General features: G+C 50.5%; 1 protein-coding gene across 1 annotated transcript in view; it reads left to right on the top strand.

Moving 5' to 3' along the window:
- The window catches only part of LOC146863394 (C-type lectin domain family 4 member D-like), a 189,053-nt gene that overhangs the window by 24,113 nt on the left and 137,322 nt on the right, over positions 1-27,618 (top strand). The gene's annotated exons all lie outside the window — the stretch shown is intronic.

Genomic DNA, 27,618 nt, shown 5'->3' on the forward strand with positions numbered 1-27,618 from the left:
GCCTGACACACGTGGAGTCCCGGATCTCTGATGTTGAGGATGCCGCTTTGCAGGACCGAACAAAGCTGCTGCAAATGGACAAAATCTTGGCGGTCATCCGGGAAAAGAACGAGGATTTGGAGGCCAGTTCTCGTCGAAGTAACCTCTGTATAACGGGCCTTCCAGAATCAACCAACATCAACCGTATGGATGACTGTGGAGGCACTGGTCAGGGAGCTCTTTGGTGACGTCCTCTCATCTGTGTTTATTGTGGAGCGCGCCCATCGTTCCCTGGGCCCGCGTCCTGGTCCCGGTCTACCCCCACGTCCCATCATTGCTAAACTGCTTAATTTCCGGGACCGCGACGCCATTCTCAGAGCTGCTCGGGACAGGGGCACCATTGTTCATCTGGGCAATTTTCTCTCCTTTTTCCCGGACTACACCATGACTGTTCAGGCAGCCTGGTGAGAATTTCTACCTGCCAAGCGCATTCTACAGAAGCACGACGTTTCCTACTCCTTGGCCTATCCGGCGAGGCTCAGGGTCCGCCAGGGAGCCAAGACTCTCATCTTTCCTGACCCACGGGAGGCGCTGGCGTTTGCCAAGAAGATCGAAAAATCGGCCCGGAAACCAATGTCTAAATCCCCTTCTGAGGCTGCGGACCACCTCAGCGATAATGACTGAAGTGACTTTGTTGATTGCTGTTGCCTTCCCTCCTTTTTATGCGATGCCTAACTCCACCTAAGCTTGGCCACCCTGCCTCATTGCAGGAGGGTACGCCTGGCCCGCCATGCCCTCACGGAATGATTCCCAACTGTTCTGCTGTTATTCCCCTTCCCAGTTGTGGGTTCCTGGGGTGGGATGGGTTGGTACCTCAGCCTGATTGGGGGGTTGGAGTGGGAGGGGGGCTGGTGGTCTTCTTGATGTTCGCTTTTAGTTTTTTTATTAGGTGGGTCTTGTTTGGGGTAAACGATGGCTCACTACCTTTCTTGTTGGGGCCCAGGGTGGGTGGATTGGGCTGTTCTGTTGGGTTCGCTGGTTTTTTTTTTTTTTTTTTTTCCTGGATTGTTGCTTCCTTATGGTATCGTTTGGTCTTTCTGCACTTCATGCTCATGTTTATTCCCAGACATTGTATTGTGTTTCCGGCTGCATATTTTGCTGGTCTAATGACTCCTCACTCTCTGCCTCCACTCTATCTTTTATGGGTGTTTCCAGTTCCTCTACTGGGGGGGTGGCTTCCGTTTGCTCCTATACTCTCCTTTGGTACTGTCATTATAGGTTTTGACAGCGTTACTGCATTGTGTTACACGCTCCATTTTGTTTCAGGGCACTGGCTATTGCCGGGCTTTGTTCATGCTGCTCCACTGGTCTCCCCCTCCCGTTCCTTGCTGCACCTCTTGTTGTCGGGTCCGTGGCGCACCATCCCTGTTCATTGGCACGCTCTGCTTCCAGTAATACCTCCGCCGGCCAGCCCCCTGTACGTTCTCCCCACGTTGCCTGGTTGGCTGTTGTTCCCAGTGGGCTCCCACCATCTGCTCGCGGGGCCTGCATTCTATGCCGCGTCTTGTTGCCCATTGAGTCTTGCCTCTCTCATGCCACTGGCATTTGCATGTGGTGTCTTCTGTGGGTGTTGCGAAGCGCTACGCTCTGTACCCACCTCCTATGGCTGATATCGTCTGCTGGACCTGGAATGTGCGTGGTCTGAACGACCACTGTAAGGCCCGACTGATCCATGCCCACTTACAGCGACACGAGGTAGATATATGTCTCCTACAGGAGACACACTTGCTGCCTGGCTCTATTTCTAGACTTCAAGCGCGATATTGGGGCAAATCCCACTCCTCCACTTATCCATCATATGCCAGGGGGGTCTCAATCTTGTTGCGCAGAGGTCTCCCTTGGCAGACCGCTCGGGTGCTCACTGATCCTGAGGGCAGGTACGTGATTCTTCATGATCTACTATTGGCCCAGTCCGTTACGATTGCTGCGGTCTACAGCCCTAACTCGGACGATCCAGATTTTTTCCACCACAGTTGACACCTCATTTCCGCTTGCGGCCCTGCTGCGGTCGTCTGGGGAGGTGATTTTAATGTTGTTCTGTCGGCAACCTTGGACCGCTCGGGCTCCCACTTGACCCATCCACGTGCCTCCGCGGCTCTTACGTCTATCTTAGCTGACAATTCTCTTTATGATACTTGGCGCCACTTCCGTTCTGATGCCCGTGAACCTGCGTTACTGGTGCAAGGGGCTGTTGGTCACGCATTGACTTCTGGCTGATCTCGCCATACGTCCTGTCCTGACTCATTGACGTGGGACATATGGCTCGTACCTTTTCTGACCATGCACCGGTGCAGATCCGCTTCCGCCCTCCATATTCTCTGAGGCGGGCTTTTACCTGGCGACTCCCCTCCGGCACCCTTCAGGACGCGGCCTTTCGCGCGGACAACCGCACTACTGTATCCAACTACTTCGAGCTAAACACTGGTTCTGTGGTCTCCGCCTCGACATTATGGGAAGGTTTTAAGGCCGTCATTCGGGGTGAATGTATTTCTAAACAGGCTGGGGTCTTCCGCTCCATCCGCACCTCCTTGGCTAAGCTTTTTTTTTTTTTTTTTTTTAAATCTGTTTATTAGGTAACATAAAATACGTTTCACAGTCATCAGAGAGCAGCATACAGAAGAACAGAACGTTGTAACAACAGTACAGTTCCGGACAGAGTAAGGAATTACAGTGTGCATTTTGGAGACACGGCGTGTGCCCTACTGCGGGCCCGCCCCACGAACAGCAGCACAGCATCACCCCTTGAAATAGACGTGACACAATCGCACTCACTCAGTATCAGCCAACAATTTCTCAGCAAGGAAGTTTCTGAGCGGCCCCCAAATATCCTTCGGTTGGGAGGAGGCGGGCAGCTCCTCTGCATACAGTTCCAAGTTTTCCCTGCAGTATACCATGTCTGACAACCACTTGTTTAACGTTGGTTTGGCCACTCCATCCCACGTAAACAGAATGCGCCGTTTAGCCAGCAGAAGGGCGACCCTCACAAATCTGCCCACCACGCCCTTCAGCTGAGGTACATGAGCCAACAGACACACCGCTGGCACACATGGAAGCAATGCCCCCGTCATTTCATGAATATGAGTCAGCACCGCCCCCCAATATTCAAATACTGGCCCGCAGCCCCACACTAGGTGTAGAAAGTCCGCCTCGTCTTGGCCACATCGTCTACACCGAGCCGATTCCCTCAATCCCATTCTGTGCAGTCGGGCCGGGGTGTAGTAGACTTGGTGCAAGAATTTAAAGTGGATAATGCGCAGGTTGCCATTGGGGGTGAGGCGACCCGTCAACTGGCAAATCCGCTCCCAATCCGCAGCTTCGAGTGGGGGATCTAGAATAGCATTCCATTTGGCAAGACTAGCATCAGGGCCGTTGACCGTCTCCTCCTGTACAGCTTTGTACAATTTAGTAAGTAGTTTCTTCTTAGACGGAGCTACCAGCAGCAACTGCAGTGCCTTGAGTGTGGGGGGCTCTGCAGGGAAACAGGGGTAGTGAGCCTTCATGGCCTGTTTGAGACGGTGACATGTATACACAAATAGTGGCGTGGGGTTTTGTATGTAGGCCAGATCATTCTGCTCTAGATAATGTCCCTGCGGGTACAAGTCTTGCATATGAGTGATACCAGCTTCCTTGAGCGATACTAGAGGGCCCGCCTCTCGTGTGACCGACAGAGCGGCGTGGTGTGCCAGTGGTAGGGCCGGCGCATACAGCGGCAGCCTCTGCGTCCTACGGCCTATTGCCTGCCAGGCCGCAATTGTCATGTCCAGCGTGTTAATTTCAGCGCGTGGCGTATGTCGGGCAGTGTGCGTGAGCATACCTCAAAGCGGGGTGGGATGGGCGTCCCCATCTTCCACCGCCACATGTGGAATAAAGTTGTGTGGTCCGTACCAATAGTATGCGTATTGCGCCTGTGCGCAGAGATAATACACGTAGAAGTCTGGCACCGCGAATCCCCCTCTTTCGTACGACAGGGTCAGTGTTTTCCAGCTAATTCTAGGGTGCCGTCCCCCCCAAATTAAGCGCAGGAGTTGGGCACGCAGCAGCGTGAAAAATTGCTGAGTTAGTTTTATCGGTATATTACAATATAGGTATAGAAAGCGCGGCAGGACGACCATTTTTATCACAGCGATGTGGTCTGCCAGGGACAAGGGAAGACGCAGCCAACCGTCCACCTGCTGCACCAGCGCGTCATAAGCCCTACCGTAATTTTCCCTGATCACTACCTCGGGATCACGATGAACCCACACTCCAAGATATTTTACTGGGTCGGACGTCCAGATCAGAGGGTATTCCAGGGGAGGCCGGGTCGTAACCGTCGTGAGTGGAATCACGACCGACTTGTCCCAGTTTATCGTGAGCCCTGAGTACGGGCCAAATTTAATGTATTCTCGGAGGACCGGGGATAAATGCGTTTGTGGGTGTCTGACGAACATGACCATATCATCCGCATATAACGATATCCCAACCGGCCGATGGTTAAAGTTGAGGGCGGACTCTCTGTGACGTTGTCGAATCTTACAAGCTTGCGGCTCAAGAACGAGAGCGAACAGTAGAGGGGACAGCGGGCACCCCTGCCTCGTACCCCTCGCAATGCGGAACGGCCCGGACATATGGTTGCCCACGCGCACCACCGCCGATATGTCCGTATATAGGAGCCGAATCCACTGCAGCATGACTTCCGGGAAGCCCATCTTACGCAGTATGTAAAACATATAGTGCCATTCGACGGAGTCAAAGGCTTTAGCCGCGTCCAGCATGACAGCAGCCGCTGGCAGCTCAGGATTAAGGATATGGAACATGGAGAAAATAGTCCGCAGATTGTGAGAGGTGGATCGTTCCGGTATGAACCCAGATTGATCGGGAAGCACCAGTCGGGTCATAAGCGGCTATAGTTTTGTGGCGAAAATTTTAACCAATATTTTCGCGTCCAGATTGATCAGCGATAGGGGGCGATATGAGTCGCAGCTGGAGGGCGATTTATCCTTTTTAAGGAGGGTGATAATCATGGCCTGGCGCAGAGTTGGAGGCAGTATGCCAGTCTCATGCACCTCAGCATACAGTTCTAGTAGATGCGGGGCAAGCAGGTCGGTGTAAGTCTTGTAGAATTCGTCCGACAGGCCGTCAGGCCCGGGAGCCTTTTTGTTGGGAAGAGAATGAATAGCGTCCCGGACATCCTGCTCGTCTATCGGGAGTGATAGATATTCCCGGTGGGATTCACAAAGCCACGCACACGCTATGTCCGACAGGTAGTCTGCCAGGGCCGACCCCTCCACCTCCCCCTGCGTCGTGTAAAGTGACTGATAACAATCCTTAAATTGGTCTACAATGGCCTGCGGTGTGAAGTGTTCTATGCCTGCAGCATCCACAATTTTATCTATGTGTTGATGATGCGCCCGAAATTGTAATTTAGCGGCCAGATTCTTGCCAGGTCGCCCACCCTCTCCGTACGCCCTGGCCGCATGTTGCTTCCCCCTGTATTTGACCTCTGTGTCCGCCCATTTGTCATATTCCACCAGCAGCTCATGTATACGCGCCAGCGTGGCAGCAGACGGCGTCTCGGCATAGGCCCTCTCCAACCCAATGAGAGCAGTCTCAATTTTAGCAAGCTGCCCCCGTATGTCCTTCAGAATGCCAGCGGTGGTGCCAATGCACACCCCCCGGATCGTCACTTTGAACGCCTCCCAGAGAGATGCCTGACTAGCCACGGAGCCCGTGTTTTCAGCAAAATAATTGACAATGGCCTCACTGATAGTGTCTACATAGAGCGGGTCCCGCAGTGCCTCCGCGCGAAAGCGCCATGTGAAGGGGCGATGGGGGCACGCTGGAATCCGCAGGTGCAGATATACAGGGTTGTGATCAGACAGCGTGCGTGGTAAGTTGCGGACATCGAGCACCCATCTGTTAGTTTCCTCTCCCAATAACCAGTAATCCAGTCGGGACCAACTATTGTGTGCCGGTGTGATGTGCGTGCCTAGACAAGTCCGTTCATTCCTCAACCGCCAGACATCTACCAGTCCCCACTCCCCCATGGCCTCACGAACGCACTGAGCAACTCTAAGCGTGCGAGCACCCGCCGGGTTTGATTTATCAACCTGTGGATTGAGATGTGTGTTGAGGTCTCCCCCCCAGAGTATCGCAGCATCCGGCCAGGAGCGCACCGCAGCGAGCATCTGCGCAAAGGGAGAGGGGTCGTCCACCACAGGGCCATACATATTGAGAATCGTAACGTAGGTCATGCCGAGTTTGCCCTGCACCGCCACCCAGCGCCCCTCTGAGTCAGTGGACGTATGTACGGGTTGGAAGGGAACACCTCTTTTAATCAATATGATTACCCCGCGCGCATAGGCTGAGTATGATGAAGCGAGCCGAAATCCCGCCCACCTACACACCACCGCGGTCTCAGTGTGTTTGGTGAGGTGTGTCTCTTGCAACAACGCCACCTGAACATTGTGCCTATCTAAATAGTGTAGGACTTGCCTGACTTTCTTGGGGGTGTTAATGCCGCGGACATTCCAGGTTAAACATCTGTAGTCTTCACCCATTGTCACCAAGTAGGGGCCCCAATGCAATCACAGCTACCATCTCCCCCATCGCACCACCATTCGCACTGCGCGCCGTCATCCAAGCACACACTCCAGGTTCACACTCCTCTTGTATCCGGAACTGTAGTAAACCCCCGCCCCCCACCCACTTCAGCAGCCCAACTTTGCCAAAGATGATCCCTGCCCCTACACAACACAACATAAAAACAAAACCAAAAACAACCCCAATGCACAATGGGGAGATCGAAAAGTGGGGAGCACCCATTGGGGGAACGTAGCGACCGCAAACACCTCCCAGTCTTTTGGGGAGGGGGCCACCGTGTCGTGTCTAGTGCTCCCGGTGATTAGCCCACCACCCGATGCGCCATGTGTCTGCCCATCGTGCGGCCATTTTCCCAGGTCGCCGTTCAACAGTATCACCACGGGTGCAGCAAACCAGGAGACCCAGCAGCCCACCCCGCACAATGACAGCCAGAGGCTGAAAGTACATGCAGAGGACAATCAGCAGACCCCCGGATCAGTCGCACCCCCAGCAGTACATGTTTTAGTTAGCAGGGAGTCACAGGAGAGATAGTGTGATCGCCACATGGCAGCGTAGCAAACAGTAGATGGAAGTCCGCAGACATGCGGCCCATGGCTTCCACAAAGCGGGCAAGTCGAGTGGGTCTCGGCACAGTTCCGGCATCGGAAAGGGGAAACCTAAGTCAATCATCAGCCTCGGGGGTAGGAGCAGAAAGTTGGTGCGTTTTCCTCAGTGATTTTGCATAGTCCATAGCTGACTTGGGGCTGGTGAATATTTTAGAGGCTTCGTCAGTGCCAATGCGGAGGCGCGCCGGGTACAGCATCGCATAGGGGATGTGGTCTTTCATGAGTAGTTTTTTAACCCCTAAGAATTCTTTACGAGCCGACTGGACTGCGGCAGTGAAGTCAGGGAAAAAGGAAAGGACATTGCCTTGGTAATTGATCGTGCCTTTCTGGCGAGTGATACGGAGCAGTGTGTCTCTGTCCCTGAAATTCAGCAGTCTAGCTATGATAGGGCGCGGTGGAGCGCCCGGCGGCGGGCGCGCATTGAGGGATCTGTGAGCGCGTTCAACGGCAAACATGGTTGAAAGATTCGTGGGCTCGCAGATGTCCCGAATCATGGTTTCTATGTAGTCCTCAAACCTGCCCACATTTGTGGATTCTGGCAGACCCAAAATCCGTACGTTGTTGCGCCGAAAACGTGCCTCAATGTCCTCGTTCTTGGCCTGTATCACTGCCAGCAGCTTCGCCATGTCCGTGGTCCTGTCGGAAACCTGCCTGAGGCCATCTTCGTTATCCGAAATGCGCTGTTCCGCCTCGCCCAAGCGCACCCCCTGCCTGTCCAGCTTGGCGGAAATGGAGTCCATGCGGCCACTGAGAGCCTCTATCTTTCCATCTATGGACTGCAGGCTGGCCTGAATCGCCGATAGTGTCGTCTCTAAGGCAGTGGGGGGCGGCGCGGCAGACTCCAACTCAGAGTCCGAGGCCAGCGAGTGCGACGATTTGCCTCCCCTGCGCGTCTCAAACGTGAGGCGCGCCTGAGTCTTGTCCGGCTTGCCCATGATCGCCCCCTCCAGCTCTCGCCGGTCCAAGCGCCAAGGAGGGCCACCAGGTGAAGGAGGCGCCCCCCAAGCCAGGAAGGAGCAGAACACCAGGTGGCTAAAGGATCCAATCAGGGGGGGGAGGGGAGCAGCGTCCGCCGATAGTGACCACTCCAGGCGGGGGGGGGGGGGGGCCTACACGGCACACCCCACACCACGCCAGCAAGCCCGCACCTCACAGGTATGGCACAGCAGGTTCCCCCACCACCATCAACGACCACACCGCCGGAGGTCTCACGACGATCCCGCACCGCTCCCCACCACACAGACTTCCCGGCAAAAGTCCTCACCACAGGCGTGCGTGTCCAGTCGCCCAAATCTCGGCAACCAGTCGCAAGGCAGACGAAAAGGCACCCAGCAGGGGGGGGGGGAGGGAGGGGAGCCACCGCCGGGTCGACAGTCCGGCAATCTCCCGTCGTAGTACAGGCAGCAAGTCCAGGCCTCAAGCCGCCCCTCCCTCGGCAGGCCCCCGGAGCCCTCAGTGATCCGCAGCAAGCGTGAGCGTCCAGGTACCCACAGTCCAGCGCAGGGCAGTCCGATTAGACACAGGAGGGGGAGCGCGCCAACCGGCCAAAGGGCCCACTCACCCGTCCGAAGCCGGCGGCTTGCGTGGGCACCGCACCGCTCGCTCCTCGCCCTCGTCGGCCGATCCACCACACTTCTCTCCAGCAGGCGCGTGCAGCGACGGGCAGCTCCGGGGTCGGCCTCGTGTCCACCACTCCTCCATCCGGACGTCCGCTACACAGGCTTCAGGCAAGCGGCTCGGGAGGGCTGCAGCGCGATGTCACTCCTCGCCACCTCGCACGCTCCGGACCCCTCAGGCGTCACAAGATGGCGGCTCCGCTAGACGCCGCACCAAAGGCACGGCTACAGAGCACCGAGCCGCACCAGAATCACAGCCCCAGCGATCGCCCGATCCGGGGGGGCTCGATCTCCCACTCTGGCGCTCGTGGGCAGGCAGTTAGGGAGCAGGATAGTGCAGGATATTGGCGGTGGCCGGCGGAGCAGCACTACCGTGCGGCCATCTTGCCTCGCGTCAAGCCACGCCCCCCCACCTCCTTGGCTAAGCTTGAGACGGAAATAAAAGATCTTGATGCCGTCCAGGCGGCTAATCCCAGTCCTGAAATGCTGGCGTTAATACGTCAAAAACACACTGAATTCTCGGATGAGGCGGGTCGTGAATTGTCCTTTCTGGGCAGAGAGGGTCGGGTTCGCCGTTTTGGTGAGGGGAACCGCCAGGGGGGTACTCTTGCCAATCTTCTTTGCCCACCGCGTACCACCTCTTATATAACGGCCCTCAGTGATAGGGGCCAGTCTAGGACCACTTCGCCGGAGGAAATCCAGTCCCGTTTTCTTGACTTTTATTCTCAGCTATATTCGGCCGGAAATCCTTTGTCAAGGGGGGACTTTGAACAATATTTTGAATCTATTGCGCTTGTTTGACTGGAAGACCATCACCGGAAATTTCTGGATGAACCATTTTCTAGGGAAGAACTACTTGCGGCCATGAATAGCTTACCCGGAGATAAGGCACCCAGCCCGGATGGCTTACCAGTCTCATTTTACAAAATGTATGCTGATCTTCTAGAGCCCCATTTATCGGCTATGTATAATGAATCCCTTGACACTGGTCTCTTCCCGCTGTCGCTACGTGAGGCGCTGATTACCTTGCTTCTTAAACCCGATAAACCTGCCGACCGTCGCGACTCATACCGTTCTCTCTCCCTAATCAATATCGATAATAAAATGTATGCCAAATTGATCGCCTCTCGCCTACTATTACTCATGCCCCTCATAGCTCTCCCTGACCAATCAGGTTTTATCCACGGTAGGGCAACCTCACATAACCTCCGAACAATATTCTCAGTGTTACATCAGATTAATCCTAACCTCCTGGCTGTGGCTGCCCTCTTAGACGCTACGAAGGCGTTCGATACACTGGAGTGGCCCTTCTTGTTCTATCTCTTGCTGCGCATGGGCTTCAGCAAACTTTTTATACGTAAGGTTAAACTCCTTTACACTAACCATTCGGCGCGTCTCCGTATCAATGGCCAGGTTTCCAGCCCCGTCTGCATTGCTCGTGGCACGCGGCAGGGGTACCCTCTTTCGCCCATGCTGTTTGCCATTGCAAGGGAGCCCCTGGCCGCTAGGCTCCGGCAGCACCATACTCATAGAGGGATAGGTTTTTCGTCCCGCTCCCTTCCAGTCTCCATGTACGCGGACGATGTTACCCTATACGTCCGTCACCCTCAGGAGAACCTAAGCCCTCTGGTCAGGGAAATCATACGTTTTGGTGGGCTTTCCAGCATTCAAGTGCACTGGAGCAAGTCTGTCTTATTCCCTTTGACTGATGCCACTATGCCATTCACACCGGACTTTCCTTTCGTGTGGGCATCTGGCTGATTAGAGACCTGGATGAATTGTGGAGATCCAACTTCGGGCGTGCGGTCGACTGGCTGGAATCTATAATCCCTTCGTGGAGCCGCCTTCCGCTCTCTTTGGCGGGCTGGATCTCCATCGCTAAGATGGTGGTCCTGCCTAAATTTCTTTATTTGTTCCTATTCCTCTCACCACCCATTTCTTTAGTAAATTACGCTCCCTTATCATTTTGCTAGTCTGGGCGGATAAGCAGCCACGAGTTGCATATGACATCCTTACTCTCCCCATGTCTGCCGGTGGTATGGGCGCACCTGATTTCCGAATCTATGCCTTGTGTGCCCAGGCCAGTTTTCTGCATTTTTGGATACATCCTACTCCTTATCAGCCTCATGTCGCCGTTGAGACGGATTTAGCTTCCCCTTGGCCTCGGTCCACGGCTTTGTTTATTTCCGCGGTGCGCCCTCGGGCGGAGGTCGACACGGTTGAGACGCTGCGCTGGGCTTGGTCCGGCTTACGCCGGTTTCCCGGCCTTTCCCGGCTGTCTGCCAATGCCGTGCCAATAGTGAACCATCCAGACTTTCCTCCACTCCAGCCTTCTGGCATGTCTAGGCATGCGTCCCGTTTGGGTTTGGGGACGGTGGCGGATCTTTACCCAGACAACACTTTCTATTCTCTCCCTGACTCCTCGGGCCGCTGGACACACTCTTATTTTATCAGCTACGGGCTATATGCCGGAGACTCCACCCTACATTCCCCCAACCCCCACCTACCATGCCGGCTTTGGATCTCGTGTATACGTCCCCAACGCCACACAAATTGGTTACCAAATTATACGCGCTTACTTTACAGGCCGCCCCCATCTCTTCGGATCGTGCGCGGGTGTGGATCTTGGTACTGACATTTCGCAGGCCGACTGGCAGTACTGTTGTAACCAGACAAAAAAGCTGTTGCCGAACTACCGGCTCCATCTGATACATTTTAAGTACTTGCACAGGTTGTACCGCACCCCTGTTCAGCTCCACAAGCTCGGCCCATCCCGGCGGACGCTTGTATGCGTTGCGCTGCCACTTCTGCAGACTTTGCTCACTTAGCATGGTTATGTCCTAAGGTTTCAGAATTCTGGCGGATGGTATGCTCCACCATTTCTGACATCACCGGCGCCGCGGTACTTCCTGATCCTCCCCTGTGCCTCCTTGATTTCGTAAAATTTTGCCCTGATGCTTCCCGTCGCCTGATTTTGATGCTGCTGGTCCTAGCCAGGCGTAGAGTGGCCATATGTTGGGGTCGCCGGCTGGCTCGAAAGGTTGAGAGCTGGCTGGAGGACGCCTCTCGGTGCCAGACTCTCCTATCGGAGTTCTGGGACTTATTGCCCATTAGGTCCAGACCTGTGGATATCTGGGGCCCCCTGGTGACCTATCTTCAATCCCGTTCCCATTCTAGTGGTGCTGCCTATCACACGCTCCCTGCCGGCTCTATGCCCGCAGGGGCGTCAGTGCTGGTCAGCAGCTACCCCCTTCCCCTTCACGGACACCCCCGCCTTTCTGATACTCCCCACTGAAGCTTTTAACGTAGATGTATTCCCATTTGAGTGACGGGGCCTCTGAGTGGTGGGGCTGTGATTCTGACCATCATGTTGTTTTCTGTTAGCGGTATGATGTGGATGACTAGCAGCCAAAGACTTTCACTTGACATGTATTCTGCTGCTTTGAATTGGAGTATTGCACAGTGTATTGTGTTTGATCTGTTTCTTCTCAATAAAGGTTTTTGAAAAATATTTTAAAAAAAATAAAAAATAAAAAGATTGCAACCATCTACAAATATTTCAAAACCCAACCCTCCAACATCCTCAGCAACCCACCGACCACAACCACCAACCACGTGCTCACCACATGGAAACGACTCAGCACACCAAATACCACCACCCTGATGAAATCCATCCTAGTTCTAGTTCCAGTTCAACACAAAGTTTATTTGGACTATACAGTCCCTAAACATATAAAAATTGTCATAAAATACAATGCATACAAATTACAAATTCCACCATAAACCCACGTCATAAAATTCAAGTTAAAATTGTTCATTATTAACTTCCAACCATAAACATATCCTAACACGTATCATAAGTTTAAGGCAAAAAATCATTGTTGGGCTCATTTCAAATTTCTTTTATCTTGTTTTAATACTCTCCCCTAGGGCATAACTTTAAAAGCATTGTCATGCGATTCCAAGGTAAGAACGTTAATTCTTTTTTCAACCATGTATCCTACCCATATCCTATAGACAGGCGAACTATAGGGTGCTATTCACATTTCAAAAATTCTTTTACTTTTTTAAGAAACCGTCCCAGAGCACAGGCTATCCAAATTCCTCATTTCTAGTAAAAGTTCTGCTCCTTGTGCCCTATTTTTTATGCTATACTTTTTAAAAATTGGACGTAAAATGTCTTTCTGTATATCTAAAACCATTTGACAATCTAATAAAATGTGTACTATATCACATGTTTATGAAATTCATCCACTATGGAGCTCCCACCGACCCTTGCCTCAATCGGCTCTTAAATCACGGAATCAGCAAGATCAGTCACCAACTCACCGACATCCTCAATGCCTCCATAGCCCCAACACCTTCTCCGACGCATGAAAAACACAGAAGTCAAGCCCCTCCTCAAGAAACCGGCAGTGGACCCCATAGATCTCAAAGACCTACCTTTCCATCTGCCTTCTCCCGTTCCCCGTACTGGAGAAGGCAATCAACCTTTAACTTACTTATCATCTTGAAAGAAACAAGCTACTGGACCCATCTCGATCAGGCTTTAGAGCCAACCACAGCTTTGACTTCCCTGATTGCTGCAACAGAAGACATCTGAGCCCTACTTGACAGAGAGAAACGAGCTCCCACCTCGTCCTGGACCTCTCCGTGGCTTTCAACACCGTATCCCACCACACACTCATCCAATGACTTTGCCAGATCAGAATCACAGACGATGCACTCAGATCGATGGCGTACTTCCTAACAGGATGTACCCAGGGAGTCAGCCTCTCCGTCTTCACCTCGTATCCCAAGCACATCATCTGCGGAGTGCCCCAAGGCTGAGCCCTCAGCCCCACCCTCTTCAACATCTACATGATGCCACTCGCAGACATCGTCAATTCTCACAACATCATCTACGGCAATGACATCCAACTCATCCTAACTCTCTCAGCAAAACCCACCCAGACAAATACCAACTTTCACAACTGCATTAAGAATGTGGCGACACGGATGAGAGACAACTGCCCCAAACTGAACACTGTCAAGACCGAAGTCCTTATCATCGGCAGACACACCACCCTCTGGAATGAGTGCTGGTGGCCTAAGGAGCTTGGACCCACCCCCACAACAAAAGACCATGCCTGCAACCTCAGCATCATACTAGACAGTCAACTGACCATGAAACGGCAAGTCAATACCGTCTCCTTAGCCTGCTTCCACACAATCTGCATGCTCTGAACAATCTTCAGGCTGCTCCCCATTAACACCAGAACAATTGTGATGCAGGCCCTCATCACCAGCCAACTTAACTACGGCAACGCACTCTATGCCAGCGCAAACTCCAAACTCATGCAAAGACTCCAGAAAATCCAGAACGCAGCAGCTAGGCTGATCCTCAACGTGCCCAAGAGGACACTCATCACCCAACACCTCAAAGACCTCCACTGGCTCCCCATAAGAAGAGATGCCTTTTCATTTTTTTTACCCATGTCTACAAAGCCCTCCACAACCTCGGACCACATTACATGAACCACAGCATGACCTTTCACCAACCGAACAGCGATCTACGCCTCAGACACCTCGCCAGCACACAAACGACATGTAACTGCCACAGCAGCATTGGAGGATGCACTTTCTCCCACCAAATCGCAAAAGCCTGGAACACCCTCCCTCTCCACATACGCACCTCACCCTCGCTCACCCTCTTCAGGAAGGGACTAAAGACCTGGCTCTGTGACTGAGACCTGCAGCACAGTACCTGGATACTCCCCGTGGTGACTATTTTGATTGATTGAACACAACCCACTTGTTCATGGTCAAGCTCACATTACCTACTATCCCAGCAATTTGTGCAGTCTGTGGTCTGTTGTGCCCGCTTTGTTACTGTCAGTGGGAGAGAGCCTGACTGGGGCAATGTGCACCGCAAGGCCTACCGCATAGTGAGTCTCCGACTCTGGCACATTTGACAAAGGGTGCCAGGACCCACAGCCCTCTTAGTAGTGGCAGCGCCATTATCAGTCTGTTCAGGGTGTGCAGGACAGCATCTATGACATCATGTCAAGGTTAAAGTTACTGCGATACAAAAATATAGTAGAAAAAATTGAGGAGAAAAATATCCACTTTTTACATACTTTCCCAAAAATTCATAGGTAAGTTAATATCTGTAAGATAATTTACCATTGAAATAACTTTGAAAAGTAACTTTAAAACAATCACCCTAGAAAGATTTATATAATACAAAAAAATGAAATGTTATACCTTAAAGAGTAATAGAAATATGTAAAGAAAAAGTCAATATATAGTAAAATAATAAATACATATATATTATATGAAATTTTTTAAAATTAACATTTATTCTAATAGTAATATAAATGTAATATATGTATATCAAAAAATTACAAGTTGTGATAATATATATATATTATCTACTGGCGGTCGCCAGTAGATAGTTATAGTTAGGACCTATTTTCCATAGAAAATTCACAACATTCTATTTCCAATAACTTTGGCGCCGGTTGATGAAACTTCGCGAAATATTCAAAACTCGTGGGGCGCTCCGGTCCGCTCCTATCCTGAAAGTTTTGGGGTGATTCGGCAAGCGGGGGCTGAGGAAAAAGGGGGTCCCAAAACATGTTTTCCCCAAGCAATTTTCCAAAGGAAACTTTAGACACGGCTACAACCTGAACTGCTGAACGGAATTACACCAAATTTGGCAAAGAGGTAGTTCTTAGTTCAGAAAGAACCCTTTTAGTTAAATGGTGCAAATCCATTCATTAGTTGCTGAGAAAATCAAAAGTAAAAACACATATATATCTATGGCCGTGGAGGGTCCGCGCACCCTCCCGATCACGAGCTGTATTCTAATTGGCTATCAACACTCCAAACCAGGAAGTGTTGGTAGCCATCTTGTGCCTCGGTATAACCGAGGCACAAGAAATCAGTCATACAAGTGCGCAAAATGCAAAAAGGGGGCAGGGTAGAAACACCCTGACCCACTAAGCCTGCTTGGGGCGTCCCACAAGGACCGCCAGGGCCCCCCCAAAAAATTGCTTTTTTTTCAAAAACGGGAAAATTTGCGAAGGATCCGTGGATCCAGCCGCGAAAAAAAGAACAACAACACGCTGGCTCCCGTGCTTCGATACTATTTAGCCCCCGGGGGGCCAAGTCCCGGGGGCAATATTTTTATGTAATGGGGGCCCAGAGGGGCCCCCCAGCCCCGGGAACTGCCACCCCCTGGGGCTCTACTTCATTTTGATTGCGGGGGGGCACACTGCCCCCCGCAGCCCCAGGGACTGCCACCTCGGGGATTCTTAGTTTAATGTTGGGGGGACTCTAAGGCCCCCCCAAGACCCGGGGACCGCCACCACCCGGTGCTCTACGTAATTGTTATTGTGGTGGGGCACACTGCGCCCCCCCACCCCCTGGGGCTTTAAAAAAAAATAATAATAATAACCTGTGTGGGGGGGCTCAAGCCCCGCCCAAACGCCCCAGGGACCGCCAACTCCCCGGGTCTCTAAATATTAAAATTGGGGGGTCCGTGATGGACCCGCCAGCCCCGGGACCACCACCCCCGGGGCTTTGTAAATTGTGGGAGGGGGGCCGCGTGGCCCCCCTCGGGAGCCTTGTCATGGCCCTGGGGACCGCCACCCCCCAGGGCCAGCACCTGCAGTGTCCCGGGGTGCCCACCCCGGGACACTGTAGTTTGCTATGGCAGGGCGGGAGCCTCGGGAAACCTGCTCTCTCTTTCAAAATGCAAACCAAATTGCTTTTGCACACGGGGAGCCTCTTAGCAGCTCCCCATGTGGAAAAGCAATGCCGGTTCCCGCAGGATGCGGGGAGCCGGCAGGACCGTGGGGGGATTGGGGACCCCCCCACGGTCCCCAACAGCGAGGACCAGCCCTGGGGGATGGGGTCCCGGGGCTACAAGTGGCCCGGGAGGGGGGCCACGCGGCCCCACTCCCCAAAATTTTAAACATATTAAAATAAAAATAAAAGACAAAGGTCGGCCCCGGGGAATGGGGTCCCTGGGGCCATAAGTGGCCTGAGGAGGGGGCAACACAGCCCCCTCCTAAAGAATTTAAACAAAAAAAAGGGCCACGCGGCCCGCTTTGCGAATTTTTTGTTTTTTAAAAAAAATTACGGGGCAGGCCCTGGGGAATAAATTAGAAAAAGAAGGGGGGCCACACAGCCCCCCTTCTTAAAAGTGAAAATAAATAAAAGACCGGCATCGCGCCAGAGGGCACGCCCCCTCCTTGCAGCACTCTGCAAACGCACCCCCTGGCGCGTTTGCAGATGGGGACTGAATTCCCCTTGAATACTGGGGGTCCCTGGGGGCCAACTAGCCCACCAGGAACCTCCAGTATGCGCCAGGGGGCTTTGTTGCATAGAGGTGTTCTGAGGCCATGCCCCTTTTTACACCTCTCTGCAACGCAGCTCTGTGGCGCTTAATAGAGGTAGCTGGTGGGTTAGTTGTATGCCAGGGACCCTCAGGATTCAAGGGGAGTTAATCCCCCAACTTAAAACGGCCACAGGGTGCGTTTACACAGTGGTAAAGGTAGGGGATGGGACCTGAGGTGACATGTGAAAACACACCCAGTGGCGCGTTTTAAGTTGTGGAAACAATTCCCCTTCAATCCTGAGGGCCCCTGGGGGCTAACTAGCCCACCAGGTGCTTCCAGTAAGCGCCACTGCGCTCTGTTTCAGAGAGGTGGCCCAGGCCGTGCCCCTTTTTACACCTCTCTGCAACGCAGTTCTGTGGCGCTTACTGGAGGTACCTAGTGGGCTACTTGGACCCTAGGGACACTCAGGATTCAAGGGGACTTAATCACCCAAATTAAAACGGACACAAGGCGTGTTTGCAAACGTCAGCTCAGCCCCCTCCCTCCCTTCACCAGTGTGCAAACGCACCCTGTGGCGCATTTTAAGAGGTAGTTTTAATCCCCCGGCCCTACTATGTACTAGGGGCTTACAGAGGAGGTCATTATAATCACAGGGGTACCCCAACGCATTGTGTTCCTTAGTGTATGTAGGTGTTTTAACTGTATTCTAAGTGTCTTTTATCATAGCACTGGCTCTAGGACTGGTTAGTCATAGTCAGTTAACACTAGTACCCATCTTAAAACATTGTAAACACTGCACCAAAACCCAAACACTTATAAATTCACCCAGGCACTCTCCTTGCAGTACTCTAATCATTCAGACAGTACCCAAGTACTCATGCAGTGAGCCAGGCCTTAGTACATAGACTGCTTCAAACCCCTATCCACTATGCATGCAGTCCTCTAACACCTACACACTTGTCTTTCACACCTGCAATTCCCCGGTCAGTATCCATACACTTCAGGCAAACACCCTGTCACTCCCCTTGCACTCCTCTAGTGAACCATTCACCACCATATACTAATCCATACACTGCGCCAAAACTCAACCACTTATAAATTCACCCAGGCACTCTCCTTGCAGTACTCTAATCGTTCAGTCAGTACCCAAGTACTCATGCACTGAGCCAGGCTTTAGGACATGGACTGCTTCAAACGCCTATCCACTATGCATGCAGTCCTCTAACCACCTACATACTTGTCTTTCACACCTTCAATTCTCCAGTCAGTATCCAGACACTTCCAGCAAACACCCTGTCACTCCCCTTGCACACCTCTAGTGACCCATTCAGCACCAAGTACTAATCCATTTACTGCACCAAAACCCAACCACTTATAAATTCACCCAGGGACTCTCCTTACAGTACTCTAATCATTCAGTCAGTACCCAAGGACTCATGCTCTGAGCCAGGCCTTAGCACATGGACTGCTTCAAACGCCTATCCACTAATCATGCAGTCCTCTAACCACCTACACACTACTCGTTCACACATTCAATTCCCCAGTCAGTATCCATACACTTCCAGCAAACACCTTGTCACTCCCCTTGCACTCCTGTAGTGACCCATTAAGCACCACGTACTAATCCATTCACTGCACCAAAACCCAAACACTTATAAATTCACCCAGGCACTCTCCTTGCAGTACTTTAATCATTCAGTCAGTACCCAAGTACTCATCCAGTGAAACAGGCCTTAGCACATGGACTGCTTCAAATCCCTATCCACTATGCATGCAGTCTTCTAACCACCTACACACTTGTCTTTCACACCTTCAATTCTCCAGTGAGTATCGATACACTTCCAGCAAACACCCTGTCACTCCCCTTGCACTCCTCTAGTGACCCATTCAGCACCATGTACTAATCAATACACTGCGCCAAAACCGAAACACTTATAAATTCACCCAGGCACTCTCCTTGCAGTACTCTGATCATTCAGTCAGTACCCAAGTACTCATGCACTGAGACAGGCCTTAGCATATGGACTGCTTCAAACGCCTATCCACTATGCATGCAGTCCTCTAACCACCTACACACTTGTCTTTCACACCTTCAATTCTCCAGTCAGTATCCATACACTTCCAGCAAACACCCTGTCACTCCCCTTGCACTCATCTAGTGACCCATTCAGCACCATGTACTAATCAATACACTGCGCCAAAACCGAAACACTTATAAATTCACCCAGGCATTCTCCTTGCAGTACTCTAATCATTCAGTCAGTACCCAAGTACTCATGCACTGAGCCAGGCCTTAGCACATGGACTGCTTCAAATGCCTATCCACTATGCTTGCAGTCCTCTAACCACCTACACACTTGTCTTTCACACCTTCAATTCTCCAGTCAGTATCCATACACTTCCAGCAAACACCCTGTCACTCCTCTTGCACTCCTCTAGTGACCCATTCAGCACCATGTACTAATCCATTTACTGCGCGAAAACCCAACCACTTATAAATTCACCCAGGGACTCTCCTTGCAGTTCTCTAATCATGCCGTCAGTACCCAAGTACTCATGCAGTGAACCAGGCCTTAGCACATGGACTGCTTCAAACGCCTGTCCACTATGCATGCAGTCCTCTAACCACCTACACACTTGTCTTTCACATCTTCAATTCCCCAGTCAGTATCCATACACTTCCAGGAAACACCCTGTCACTCCTCTTGCACTCCTCTAGTGACCAACTCAGCACCATGTACTAATCTATTCACTGCACCAAAACCCAACCACTTATAAATTCACCCAGCCACTCTCCTTGCAGTGCTCTATTCATTTAGTCAGTATCGAAGTACTCATGCACTGAGCCAGGCCTTAGCACATGGAATGCTTCAAATGCCTATCCACGATTGCATGCAGTCTTGTAACCACCGACACACTTGTCTTTTACACCTTCAATTTCCTAGTCAGTATCCATACACTTTCAGCAAACACTCTGTCACTCCTCTTGCACTCCTCTAATGACCCATTCAGCACCATGTACTAATCAATTCTCTGCGATAAAACCCAACCACTTATAAATTCACCCAGGCACTCTCCTTGCAGTACTCTAATCATTTAGTCAATATCCAAGTACTCATGCAGCGAGCCTGGCCTTAGCACATGGACTACTTCAAATCCCTATGCACTATGCATGCAGTCCTCTAACCACCTACACACTTGTCTTTCTCACCTTCAATATCCTAGTCAGTATCCATACACTCCAGCAAACACCCTGTCACTCCCTTTGCACTCCTCTAGTGACCCATTCAGTACCATGTACTAATCCATTCACTGTGCCAAAACCCAACCACTTATAAATTCACCCAGGCACTCTCTTTGCAGTAGTCTAATCCTTCAGTCAGTACCCAAATACTCCTGCACTGAACCAGGCCTTAGCACATGGATTGCTTCAAATGCCTATCCACTATGCATCCAGTCCACTAAACACCTACACACTTGTTTTTCACACCTTCAATTCCCCAGTTAGTATCCATACACTCCAGCAAATACATTGTCACTCTCCTTGCACTCCTCCAGTGACCCATTCAGCACCATGTTCTAATCCATTCACTGTGCCAAAACCCAACCACTTATAAATTCACCCAGGCATTCTCTTTGTAGTACTCTAATCATTCAGTCAGTACCCAAGTACTCATGCAGTGAGCCAGGCCTTAGCACATGGACTGCTTCAAATGCCTATCCACTATGTATGCAGTCCCCTAACCACCTACACACTTGTCTTTCACAACTTCAATTCCCCAGTCAGTATCCATACACTTCCAGCAAACATCCTGTCTCTCCCCTTTCACTCCTGTAGTGACCCATTCAGCACCATGTACTAATCCATTCACTGCGCCAAAACCCAACCACTTATAAATTCACCCAGGCACTCTCCTTGCAGTACTCTAATCGTTCAGTCAGTACCCAAGTACTCATGCACTGAGCCAGGCTTTAGGACATGGACTGCTTCAAACGCCTATCCACTATGCATGCAGTCCTCTAACCACCTACATACTTGTCTTTCACACCTTCAATTCTCCAGTCAGTATCCAGACACTTCCAGCAAACACCCTGTCACTCCCCTTGCACACCTCTAGTGACCCATTCAGCACCAAGTACTAATCCATTTACTGCACCAAAACCCAACCACTTATAAATTCACCCAGGGACTCTCCTTACAGTACTCTAATCATTCAGTCAGTACCCAAGGACTCATGCTCTGAGCCAGGCCTTAGCACATGGACTGCTTCAAACGCCTATCCACTAATCATGCAGTCCTCTAACCACCTACACACTACTCGTTCACACATTCAATTCCCCAGTCAGTATCCATACACTTCCAGCAAACACCTTGTCACTCCCCTTGCACTCCTGTAGTGACCCATTAAGCACCACGTACTAATCCATTCACTGCACCAAAACCCAAACACTTATAAATTCACCCAGGCACTCTCCTTGCAGTACTTTAATCATTCAGTCAGTACCCAAGTACTCATGCACTGAGACAGGCCTTAGCATATGGACTGCTTCAAACGCCTATCCACTATGCATGCAGTCCTCTAACCACCTACACACTTGTCTTTCACACCTTCAATTCTCCAGTCAGTATCCATACACTTCCAGCAAACACCCTGTCACTCCCCTTGCACTCCTCTAGTGACCCATTCAGCACCATGTACTAATCAATACACTGCGCCAAAACCGAAACACTTATAAATTCACCCAGGCATTCTCCTTGCAGTACTCTAATCATTCAGTCAGTACCCAAGTACTCATGCACTGAGCCAGGCCTTAGCACATGGACTGCTTCAAATGCCTATCCACTATGCTTGCAGTCCTCTAACCACCTACACACTTGTCTTTCACACCTTTAATTCTCCAGTCAGTATCCATACACTTCCAGCAAACACCCTGTCACTCCACTTGCACTCCTCTAGTGACCCATTCAGCACCATGTACTAATCCATTTACTGCGCGAAAACCCAACCACTTATAAATTCACCCAGGGACTCTCCTTGCAGTTCTCTAATCATGCCGTCAGTACCCAAGTACTCATGCAGTGAACCAGGCCTTAGCACATGGACTGCTTCAAACACCTGTCCACTATGCATGCAGTCCTCTAACCACCTACACACTTGTCTTTCACATCTTCAATTCCCCAGTCAGTATCCATACACTTCCAGGAAACACCCTGTCACTCCTCTTGCACTCCTCTAGTGACCAACTCAGCACCATGTACTAATCTATTCACTGCACCAAAACCCAACCACTTATAAATTCACCCAGCCACTCTCCTTGCAGTGCTCTATTCATTTAGTCAGTATCGAAGTACTCATGCACTGAGCCAGGCCTTAGCACATGGAATGCTTCAAATGCCTATCCACGATTGCATGCAGTCTTGTAACCACCGACACACTTGTCTTTTACACCTTCAATTTCCTAGTCAGTATCCATACACTTTCAGCAAACACTCTGTCACTCCTCTTGCACTCCTCTAATGACCCATTCAGCACCATGTACTAATCAATTCTCTGCGATAAAACCCAACCACTTATAAATTCACCCAGGCACTCTCCTTGCAGTACTCTAATCATTTAGTCAATATCCAAGTACTCATGCAGCGAGCCTGGCCTTAGCACATGGACTACTTCAAATCCCTATGCACTATGCATGCAGTCCTCTAACCACCTACACACTTGTCTTTCTCACCTTCAATATCCTAGTCAGTATCCATACACTCCAGCAAACACCCTGTCACTCCCTTTGCACTCCTCTAGTGACCCATTCAGTACCATGTACTAATCCATTCACTGTGCCAAAACCCAACCACTTATAAATTCACCCAGGCACTCTCTTTGCAGTAGTCTAATCCTTCAGTCAGTACCCAAATACTCCTGCACTGAACCAGGCCTTAGCACATGGATTGCTTCAAATGCCTATCCACTATGCATCCAGTCCACTAAACACCTACACATTTGTGTTTCACACCTTCAATTCCCCAGTTAGTATCCATACACTCCAGCAAATACATTGTCACTCTCCTTGCACTCCTCCAGTGACCCATTCAGCACCATGTTCTAATCCATTCACTGTGCCAAAACCCAACCACTTATAAATTCACCCAGGCATTCTCTTTGTAGTACTCTAATCATTCAGTCAGTACCCAAGTACTCATGCAGTGAGCCAGGCCTTAGCACATGGACTGCTTCAAATGCCTATCCACTATGCATGCAGTCCCCTAACCACCTACACACTTGTCTTTCACAACTTCAATTCCCCAGTCAGTATCCATACACTTCCAGCAAACATCCTGTCTCTTCCCTTTCACTCCTGTAGTGACCCATTCAGCACCATGTACTAATCCATTCACTGCGCCAAAACCCAACCACTTATAAATTCACCCAGGCACTCTCCTTGCAGTACTCTAATAATTCAGTCAGTACCCAAGTATTCATGCACTGAGCCAGGCCTTAGCACATGGGCTGCTTCAAACCCCTATCCACTATGCATGCAGTCCTCTAACCACCTACACACTTGTCTTTCACACCTTCAATTCCCCAGTCAGTATCCATACACTTCCAGCAAACACCCTGTCACTCCACTTGCACTCCTCTAGTGACCCATTCAGCACCATATTCTAATCCATTCACTGTGCCAAAACCCAACCACTTATAAATTCACCCAGGCACTCTCCTTGCAGTACTCTAATCATTCAGTCAGTACCCAAGTACTCAAGCAGTGTCCCAGGCCTCAGCACAAGGACTGCTTCAAACCCCTATCCACTCTGCATGAAGTCTTCTAACCACCTACAGACTTGTCTTTCACACCTTTAATTCTCCAGTCAGTATCCATACACTTCCAGCAAACACCCTGTCACTCCCCTTGCACTCCTCTATTGACCCATTCAGCAGCCTGTGCTAATCCATTTACTGCGCCAAAACCCAACCACTTATAAATTCACCCAGGCACTCTCCTTGCAGTACTCTAATGATTCAGTCAGTACCCAAGTGCTCATGCAGTGAGCCAGGCCTTAGCACATGGACTGCTTCAAACGCCTATCTACTATGCATGCAGTCTTCTAACCACCTACACACTTGTCTTTCACACCTTCAATTCTCCAGTCAGTATCCATACACTTCCAGCAAACACCCTGTCACTCCCCTTGCACTCCTCCAGTGACCCATTCAGCAGCATGTACTAATCCATTTGTTTTGCCAAAACCCAAACACTTATAAATTCACCCAGACACTCTCCTTGCAGTACTCTTGTGAGAAGTTGGCCTGGCATATACTGGTCACTAGTTATAGTGGCCACCTTGCACCAGTCCAATTCGACTCTTATGGTAGATAGGTTTAAGACAACCTTTTAAAGAAAGCTATCCTAGTGGTAGCTGTGGAGAGCATCCTTCAGGCTAAGTCTCAGAGGAATGTAAAGCTGCTTGTTTTACCTTATAATCTCTTGAATTACCAAATGAAAGGACACCACACAGGTATATATATCAAAAATATATGTATTTATTTCTTGACACACTCTACTAATCTCTTTATGAGATTAGAAGTCAGGAACACATTCAAATATCAACGGTTCACAATAAGTTAAGCACAAATATGGCTGGGGCCCTAGGGGCGTACCAGACCATATACTAAAAATGAGGTTTAAGAAAGTCGACTTGCAGAATGACAAGGCCTAGGGCCTGTACAAGCGCTGGGGCTTGACTATTGCATTGAAAGCAGGTAAGTAACAGACCCATGGGAGACGCATGCAGTGTGTGAACACAGCCACGGGTTCCCTTTTGATTACAATGGAGCAAATCGCGGTTTGATTTTTAAAGTTTTAGGGTACTTCGAGAAAGTCTACAAGCAAGTCACTTACAAGGTAAGTAGTTCGAGGGCCAACACACACAAGGGCACCGGAGTGCATGAGTTACCTTACCCAGGGAAGCCGGTGCATAGGTGTCTTTTGGTGTCGGTTCGCATCTCTGTTTTCTATGGAGACCAAAGAGGACTTGGTGTTTGTGGCGACTGAAGAAGTGTCCGGTGGAATCCAAGGCGGGATTCTAGATGTAGAAGACCTGAAAATTGAAGGGACAGTGTTCACAGTCACTTGCCAGCGACCCGGGGCCAGGAAGATGGATGCCCATGGAAGTCGGGGGATTTCAGGTGATCAAGGGTGTTTTGACTCTTTGCTCACGAGGTCCAGGAAGTATCGACGATGACCAGCAGCTGGATTCGGAGTGTTCCACAATGTCTGCAGCTGACTGCGGTGTTAGCAACCGGATTGAAGCCAAGAAGCCCAAGTGAAGGAAGTCGATGGTGCAGACCAGCAAGGTCTGAGGGACTCACCCAGCAAGTGTGAGTGAGGGCAGGCCTGGAGCAACCAGGGGAGCCCTCTGAGTTGATAAGAAAGTCTTTGGGGGACCCACAAGCCAACGGACAAGGGATCGCAAAGACGCCTCTTGAGGAAATGCTTCACAGGAGCCCACGGTCACTCGGGACGGGACAGGCCTCTGAGTTTCACTGCAAAACCTGCTGGAGGCTTGGGCCACAAGTCGTCCAAAGCACAAGTTCGTAGAACGTCATGAAGGGGTTGCACTTGACAATAGTGCACTATGCCCGGGTATTGCTATTCCTCGTCACTCGTGGGGATCACTCGCCTCAGCTCTGCTGGGGACTCACAATGGCCATTGAGAAGTCAGGAAATCTACTTCCGGGGCTGCAGGGACTTCGGACTCCGGCGGGAGCGGGAAAATTTGTGACTGTTGATTAGAGTTTTTGGTGCCTGCCAAGCAGGGGAGTCACTCCTTGACTCCAAGGGAGATTCTTCTGTCTTCCAAAGGTAGTGGAACGTCGAAGGGCCAGGATTCTTCTTTGTAGAGCGTCGTCCAGGGTTATCTACTTTGCAATGGCAAGGTTTGCTATCTTATACTGAAGATAGGGGAGGGACTAGCTCTAGGACCACTCCTCTGGGAGGGTCAGGGTAGGGAGTGGTTACACCCACTTCCCTTTGTCCAGTTTCGTGCCAGAGAAGGGACAAGTAGCCCCTGAACCGGTTTGAGCTGACATATGCACAGAGGAGCCTACTGCTCCCCCAGTGCAGGACTTCAAAGCACTCTAGGAGTGCACCCACCGAGCCCCAGTACACTAAATCCTGTCTGGAAGGTAGTGACACCTCCCTGTGACAGGATGCCTATTGTTTGGCCTCCTCCACTGCGTGTTTCAGTCAGCAGCAGGAGGGCAGCCCAGTGTCTGTGCTGGTGGCATCTATTTTGTGATGCTAGGGCTCTTTCAGATTTCTACTGTGTTACCACAGTAGGCACATGTCGTCCTCTCTAGAAGGGTGGGATCATACTCCCACACCAGTTACTGGTGTTGGAGTATGATTCCAAGTTGTTTGACACCAAATACGACATGTTTTGATGCAGTCATTCCAAAGTTAGCATTAACCGGGAGGTTATAATGCACTTAAGAGTACATGGTTTAACCGCATCCACAAACAGCCACAAGGAATAGACCCTGCCAGCTGCAGAGGGGCCCTGCTCAGGCAGAGGCACCCCCTCACATTGTAAACCAAGCACCCTGCCCTCAGGATTGATAGGGCCTGCCATAGGGGTGGCTGATAGGTATATATGTGTGTGTATGGTGAGATATAGGAACCTATAACTCAGTGAGGAGTGCTAACACTACCTCACCCAGGCTGCAGTAGCAGGCCTGTGGTGTCAGATTTAGTCTGCTTCCCAGGGGTGGCATAATACATGCTTCAGCCCCTGGTAGGCCTGTGAAGTACCTATGCCCTTGGTACCAAAGGGGCTCATAAGGTACCACAGTATCCAATCACTAGTGCATGTAATATACACTCCAAGTTGTTTAGAGAGAACAGAGAGACTGGGGCCCTGATTAGCAGGGACCCAGCCAGACTATAGCCAGAAACCAGTGTATACATCAGAAAAAAATTGGGGGAAAGATACGTGCAGATCCTACTCTCCTGCAACTCTAATCATTCAGTCAGTACCCAAGTACTCATCCAGTGACCCTGAAAAAAAACAAAATACAAAATTTCAGTTTCAATATTTTAAAAAACAAAATACAAAATCAAGAGCTGGTTAAAAAAAAACCAGTTTCAGTTTGTTGGTAAGATTACATCAAGGTTCTTATATTTTCAGTTTATCAATATGTTTTTTCATGTATTTAACAAACAAGTCTACAATTATGTAGCTCTAATACCATTTCCTTTGCTTGAGTCACTGCTCTCTCATACTCACCAGAAATGCGGGATGGGGAATCCAATTTTGTGGAATTGTGGAGATTAGCTTTCTGAACATATGAATGTCCCATTGCATGGGTTGGGGTTTACCTCTGCCAGATCCCTGCCAAAACTTCTGGGCCCAGTTTTTGTATTGATATGTAATTGATTTTTGTTACCTAATGTAAA

Source organism: Triturus cristatus, chromosome 2_2 (genome assembly GCF_964204655.1).
Source record: "Triturus cristatus chromosome 2_2, aTriCri1.1, whole genome shotgun sequence".
Classification (NCBI taxonomy): Eukaryota; Metazoa; Chordata; class Amphibia; order Caudata; family Salamandridae; genus Triturus; species Triturus cristatus.